Source organism: Lutra lutra, chromosome 2 (genome assembly GCF_902655055.1).
Source record: "Lutra lutra chromosome 2, mLutLut1.2, whole genome shotgun sequence".
Taxonomy (NCBI): domain Eukaryota; kingdom Metazoa; phylum Chordata; class Mammalia; order Carnivora; family Mustelidae; genus Lutra; species Lutra lutra.
In genome coordinates, this window is record NC_062279.1 from 196,330,872 (window position 1) to 196,338,386 (window position 7,515).

At 36.6% G+C, this 7,515-nt stretch overlaps 1 pseudogene; it reads right to left on the reverse strand.

The window, feature by feature from the left end:
* Nucleotides 1-4,955: 4,955 nt before the first annotated feature.
* Nucleotides 4,956-6,052, reverse strand: LOC125093770 (actin, cytoplasmic 1-like; annotated as a pseudogene).
* Nucleotides 6,053-7,515: the final 1,463 nt, after the last annotated feature.

Sequence of the window (7,515 nt, forward strand, 5' to 3'; positions counted from 1 at the left end):
AATCATCCAGACCCCAAATCAACAAAGAAAATGTTCGACTTGAATTAATTTTAGACCAAATAGACATAACAGATAAACATAGAAGTTTCCATCCAACAGAAGCAAAATATATATTCTCCTCAAGTACACATGGAACAAAGGAGAGATTATACATGAGGTAACAAAACAAGTCTTAACAAATTTAAGAATGAAATCATACCAAGTTTTCTTTTCTGATCACAATGGAATGGAACTGGAAATAACAAAAAGAGCTCTGGATAATTCAAAATATGTGAAAATTAAACACACTCCTGAATAACCAATGAGTTAAAGAGGAAATTGAAAGGGAAACCTTATCTTACGAAATATTTTACAACAACAAAAGAAAAAATATCTTACAACAAAAATGGAAACACAACAAAACTTAAGAGATGTACCAGAAGAAGTGTTAACAGGGACTTTTAGAGTGATAAATGTCCACATTAAAAAAAAAAAAAACTCAATAAACAACATAATTTTTAGCCTTAAGGAACTAAAAAAATAACTAAGCCAAAAGTTTGTAGAAGGAAGAAGATAAAATCCAAGAAGAATAAATCAAATAGAGAATAAAAAATTTAAAAGATGGTAATAAAAGGTGTGTTTTGAAAAGATAAACAAAAATTGACAAACCTTCATCTGAAATTACCAAGAAAAAATAAGGAGAGTAACCCCCATACATAAAATCAGAAATGAGAGAAGTTGCAACTGCTACTGGAGAAATGCAAAAGACCATAACAGACTACTATGAATTATTATGCCAACAAATGGGATAGCATAGAAGAAACGCATAAACCTCTAGAACCACGAAACTCACCACATTTGAATCATGAAAAGAAAAAAAAAAAAGAATTTGAACAAACCAATAAACAAGTAAAGAAATTGAATCAGCAATCAAAAATTTCCCAACAAAGAAAAAGCTCAGGACAAATGGCTTCACTCTGAATTCTAAACAAGTAACCTAGAATTAATGCCAGTCCTTTTCAAAATCTTCCAGAAAACTGAAGACAGAGCACTTTCAAAATAATTTATGAGGTTAGTATTACCCTAATGCCAAAGTCAGATAAAGATACTACAAAAGAATAAAACTATAAATTAATATCCCTAAATAGATGAAAAGTCTCAACAAAATACCAAAACAAATTCAACAGCACATTAAAAGGGTCATACATCATGATCAAATGGGATTTATCCTTGGGATACAAGAATAGTCAATATATGTGATATGCCACATTAATAGAATGAAAGACAAAAATCATAAGATCATTTCAACAGATGCAGAAAAGGAAGTTGACATTAACATACTGTCTTGATAAAAACTCTCAACAAATTGGGTATAAACATAACTCAACACAATAAAATCCATATATGACAAGATGACAACTAACATCATACTCAATGATATAGATTGAAGGCTTTCCCTGTGAGTTTAGGAATAACACAAAGATGCCCACTCTTGCCACTTTTATTCAACATAGTACTATTAGTCCTAGGCAGAGCAATTAGGCAAGAAAAAGAAATAGAAGTCATCCAAATCAGAAAGGAAAAATTAAATTGTATGTTTGTTGATGACATGATCTTTTATATAGATAATACTAAAGACTCCACCAGAAAAACCAATAGAATAATAAACTCAGTATAGTTTTAGGTACAAAATCAGCATACAAAAACCACTATTGTATCTATACACCAACAATAACTGTCTGAAAAAGATATTTATCTTAGTCCCTATCAACCTATAAAATCTTATTTACCAAAGCATCAAAAACAATGAAATAATGAAATACTTATGAATAAATTTACCCTAGGTGGTGAAAGATCTCTACTCTAAAAACTATAAGACGTTGATGAAAAAATAGAAGAAAACACAAGTAGAAGTATATTTTATACTTGTGGATCAGAACTGTTAATATTATATTCTTAAAAGCCCATACTATCTACACCAAACGTTCCATAGATTTAATGCAATCTCTATCAAAATTCCAATGACATTTTTCATGGAAATTTATATGGAATCACCAAAGACCCTGAGAGCTAAAGTAATCTTAATAAAAAAGTTGAAAACATCATACTTCCTGACTTCAAATTACATTACAAAACTATAGTGATCAAAACAGTATGGTACAGAAATGAAAAGAGACACAAAAATGTATGGAACAGAATCAAGAGCTCAGAAATAAACCCATGCATATATGGTCAATTAATAGTGGACAAGGGAGCCAAGAATACTCAGTAGGGAAAGGATGGTCTCTTCATTAAGTGGTATTACAAAGACTGGAATTTCACATACAAGAAATGAAATTGGACCCTTATCTTAAAATCCTCACACAAATTATCCCGAAATGGATCAAGGACTTGAGCATAATACTGAAGCCATAAAAATCCTAGAAGAAAATACAGGAGAAAAGCTCCTCAACATGTTTTAGTAATGACTTTTTGGATAGGACACCAAAAGTACAATCAACAGAAGCAAAAATCAACAACTGGGACTATATCAAACTAAAGCTTGGCAAAATAAACAATCAACAAAATGAAAAGGCAGCCTTTTGTTATGGGAAAACATTTTCAAACCATATATCTGATAAGATGTCAATATCTAAAATATATGAAGAATTCATACAGCTGACAGGCACTTGGGTGGCTCAGTCAATTAAGTGTCTGTCTTCAGCTCAGATCATGATCCCAGGGTCCAGGGATTGAGCCCTTGTTAGGCTCCTGCCCAGCCATGAGCCTGCTACTCCCTCTGCACTTTCCCCCTGTTCATGCTCTCTCTCTCTCAAGTGAATAAATAAAATTAAAAAAAAAAAGGCACTCACACAACTGAATAACAAAGAAAAAAAATCCCATTAAAAAAGAGGGTAGAGGATCTGAATAAACATTTTTCCTAAGATGACAGACAGATGGCCAATGGGTACATGAAAAGGAACTCATATCACTAATCATCAGGGAAATGCAAATCAAAACCACAATGACATATCACCTCACACCTGTTAGAATGGTTATTATCAAAAAGACAAGAGGTAAGTGTTGGCAAGAATGCAAAGAAAAGGAAATCCTGTGCTCTGTTAGTGGGAATGTAAATTGGTGCAGCCACTATGGAAAACAACATGTAGGTTCCTCAAAAAAAAAAAAAAAAAAAGAAAGAAAGAAAAAAGAAAAGAAGAAGGAGAAGGAGAAGAAGGAGAAGAAGGAGGAAGAGGAGAAGAAGGAGAAGAAGGAGGAGGAGGAGGAAACTAGAAAACTAGAACTACCATATGATCTACCAGTCTCACTTCTATGTATATATCCAAAGGAAATGGGATCACTATCTTGAAGAGATATCTATACCCCCATTGTCATTGAAGCATTATTCACAATAGCCTAGACATGGAAGTAAACTAAGTGTCCATCAATGGATGAATGATAAAGAAATTGTGGTATAAATACATATTAGAGTGTTTTTCAGTCACCATAAAAAAAGGAGAATCTTCATTTGCAGCAAAATCGCTGGAACTTGAGGACATTATGCTACATGAAATAAGTCAGGAAGAGAAAAACAAATACTGTATGATCTCACTTATATGTGGATTCTAAAACTCCAAATTCATAGAAATAGAGAGTAGAATGTTGGTGGCTAGAGACTGAGGGGTGAATTGGGGAGATATTGAACAAGGGGTACAAACTTTTAGTTATAAAATTGATTGGTTCTAGGCATTTAAGGCACAGGAATGGTGACTATAGTTAATAATACTGTACTGAATACTTAAAAGTTACTATGAGAATAGAGTTTAATATTCTTACTATAGTACAAATGATAATTATGTTAAGTGAAGGATGTTAATTAACCTTATTGTAGTGTAGCAAACATTTCACAATATATACATGTATCAAATCATCACTTTGTACATCTTAAACTTACACAATATGTCAAGTATATCTCAAAGTTGGAAATACAAAAGAAAAATACATGATCAGGTGTTTGCTGATTTCTCTGTCCTTCTTTCTTTGTGCTATACAATCATGACTGGCAGCAAAGAGAAAAAAATAGGGCAAGCATCTGACGGGTGCTAAAAGCCCAACCCAAACTAAAATAATTGAAATCAAACTGAGTCCAATGCCTCCTCATCCAGATTTGGGGTTTCTTTGTTTGTTTTTCACTGTAGCACTTTATTTTCCTCACACAATGATGAGTTCCTGGGGCCTAATGTTTTCACACAACAGTAGAAAACCAAAATTTGTTGTCCTCTCTTAAGGAATTAAGAATTGCATACAAAAATGTTACATAAGTTAAAAAGATAAATGAATTTATAGTTTTAAATGCAAACTGTTTTCCAACTCAAGGCAATTAACCACCCATGGTGTTCTGGCTGGAAAACATAAGTTAAGAAATGAAAGTGGGTCCTAAGTGTCAGACCTTCCCCACCCTGTCAGAATGGCAAGACAGAAATGACAACTCACTCAGGACCCTCTAGAGAAGTCCTGAAATAGGTATCTCTTATACATTAATAGTCTGTGCAGATGAAGAAACTCATGGTCTCACAGATTTTCAAACCAATGGATTTCTTTTCCATAAACATGGTCTCAAGCTTAGCCACATAGTGACCTAGCAGTATGTACTAAGGAGTTAAATCAAATATATGTACAGGGTATTAAACAGTTAACTTGGATACAAGTTCAAGATCAGCAACAAGTTCTACAATCCAGGGCTGATATCAAATACAAGCTTCAAAGTCAAATTTCTTTTTTTTTTTTTAATATTTTATTTATTTATTTGACAGAGATCACAAGTAGGCAGAGAGGCAGACAGAGAGAGAGAGAGAGAGAGAGAGAGAGAGGGAAGCAGGCTCTTGGCTGAGCAGAGAGCCCGATGCGGGACTCGATCCCAGGACCCTGAGATCATGACCTGAGCCGAAGGCAGCGGCTTAACCCACTGAGCCACCCAGGCGCCCCAAAGTCAAATTTCTTTTCAAAGGCTTATACCAGTTTCATGAGGCTAGCATGAGGTATATACATTTGCCAGGGCAAATTTATACTTTGGAATTCACTCACAGAGCAAGTGCTACACATCTGCTCACAGTCTATTTAGAAGCATTTGTGGTGAGGATGGAGGGTCCGGTCCATCATATTCCTGCTTTGTTGATCCACATCTGCTGGAAGTTAAATAGTGAGGCCAGGATGCAGTCCCCAATCCACACAGAGTACCTGCATTCAGGAGGAGCAATACTCTTGACCTTCATCATGCTGGGTGTCAGAGCTCTGATCTTCTGTATCCTGTCAGCAATGCAGGGTACATGCTGACTCCACCAGAGAGCACCGTGTTAACATAGAAGACCTTCCAGATATCAACCCCACACTTCATGGAGTTGAAGGTGGTCTCATGGATACCACAGGATTCCATACCCAAGAAGGAATGCTGGAAGAGCACCTTAAGACAGCAGAAATGCTCATTGTCAGTGGTGATCATCTTACCATCTGATAGCTCATAGCTCTTCTCCAGGGAGAATGAGAATATTGCAGTGGCCTCTTCCTGCTTGAAATCCAGGGTGACATAACAGAACTTCTTCTTGATATCACTCATGATTTCCCATTCAGAGGTGGTGATGATGCTACAGTCACACTCTGTGATGATCTTCATGAGGTGATCCCTCAGGTTCAGGGCCAGCCAGGTCTAGATACGGGATGGCATGGGGCAGGGCGTACCCCCTATCAATGGGCACAGTGTGGATGACCCCATTTCCAGAGTCCATGATGATACTAGTGGTACAGCCAGAGCATACAGGGACAGCAGAGCCTGGATGGCCACATACATCTGGGGTGTTGAAGATCTAAAACATGTTCTGAGTCATCTTTTCACAGTTGGACTTGGGGTTCTGGGGGCCTCGGTCATCAGGACTGGGTTCTCCTCAGGGGTCAGGGCAACTCATTGTAGAAGGTGTGGTGCTGTGTCTTCTTCATGTCATTCCAGTTGATAACAATGTCTTGTTCAATGGGGTACTTCAGAGTCAGGATCATCATCACCCACGTAGGAGTCCTTCTGGCCCATATACACCTTACTGCTCTGGTTTCAGGGTTGCCTGACAATGGACAGAAACACGGCTCAAGGGACAACATCTCCAGCTGAGCCTGCCTTGATTGTGCCAGACCCATTGTCAATGATGAGCTCAGTGATCTCTTCTTCTGTTGCAGAGGTGGAGGCTGTAGATGCAGAGAACCAGTGGTGGGAGAACATGGAGTGTGGGTCAGCTGCAGCGAGTGAGAACTTCCAAGTTTCTTTTAATTGGAATCATGGACTCTTAGTCTACTGTCACTCTTGCTAAGACTACCACTGAGAGAAAAAAAAAACAACAAAACAAAACAGGCTGGCACCCTCCTTTAAAGATTTCCATGTTCAGTGCATCTTTTATCAAACAAGATCCTTCACCTTAATTCTTTTCCCAAAGTTGAGATTATAAAATCTTTGTCCTGTTAAAAGTGTCCTTTGTGTACAAGAGATGCTGCTCCTTTGAAGGTCAATGGTAAACAGGAGAATCCCCATAACAAACTCCATGATATGCTGATTATACAGCTGGTTCTCTGCGAGTTCTCCTGTTTCATTCTTGTCCTTCATCTTCGTGACTACAGGATGTCTTCACAGGCATCTCCCTCTTATCATTGATGTAAATTGCTTACTGCATTGGCTTTCTACTGCCATCATAACACATTACCACAAATTTAGCAACTTAAGCAACACAAATTTGTTATTTGATATTTCTGTAGGTCAGAAGTCCTACACAGAATTCAGGATGTCAACAAGGCTGTGTTCTGCCCTGACTGCTTTAGGGGATGACCCATTGCATTTTCCAGCTTCCAGAAGTCTGTACATCCTTTAGGTTGTGCTCTTCTTCCTTCAACTACAAAGCCAGCACCATTTCAATTCTTGGACCCTTCTTCATTGTCACATCTGTCTCTAACCTCAGCCAAGAGAGGTTCCTACTTTTAAGCACTCATGTGACTAGATTTGTTCAACTGGATAATCCAGGATAATTTCCTATCTCAAAGTATTTATTCCTAATCATGACTGCAGAGACCTTTTGACTCTTTGTCATGTAAGCTAACAATATACACATTCCAAGGATTGTGTTTGGACATTTTTAGGGGTTTATTTTTCTGCCTACCACATTCACCATGACATCTCCCAAATATGGAAATGTACTACATGAGATGCCAAGTAATATAAAAGCAGATGCAGAATTCCACACATACACTTAAAAAGTTAATAACATCCAACTCATGTATTTATTGATAATGTCACAAATTTCTACGTACCAGTATGACAAATTTCCTTCTGATCAGTATGTACTCAATATAACAATATTTGATTTAAAATAAAACATTAATATTTTTTAAGGAAGGCCAAGATTGTTCAACTAGTTTTCTAAAAATGGATCATTTGGAAACAAACACATTTATATCCTCATCTTAGAAATCATTAGAATGAATGAAGATGTAAATTATAATAAGATGATCAAAGGGAAGACTGGC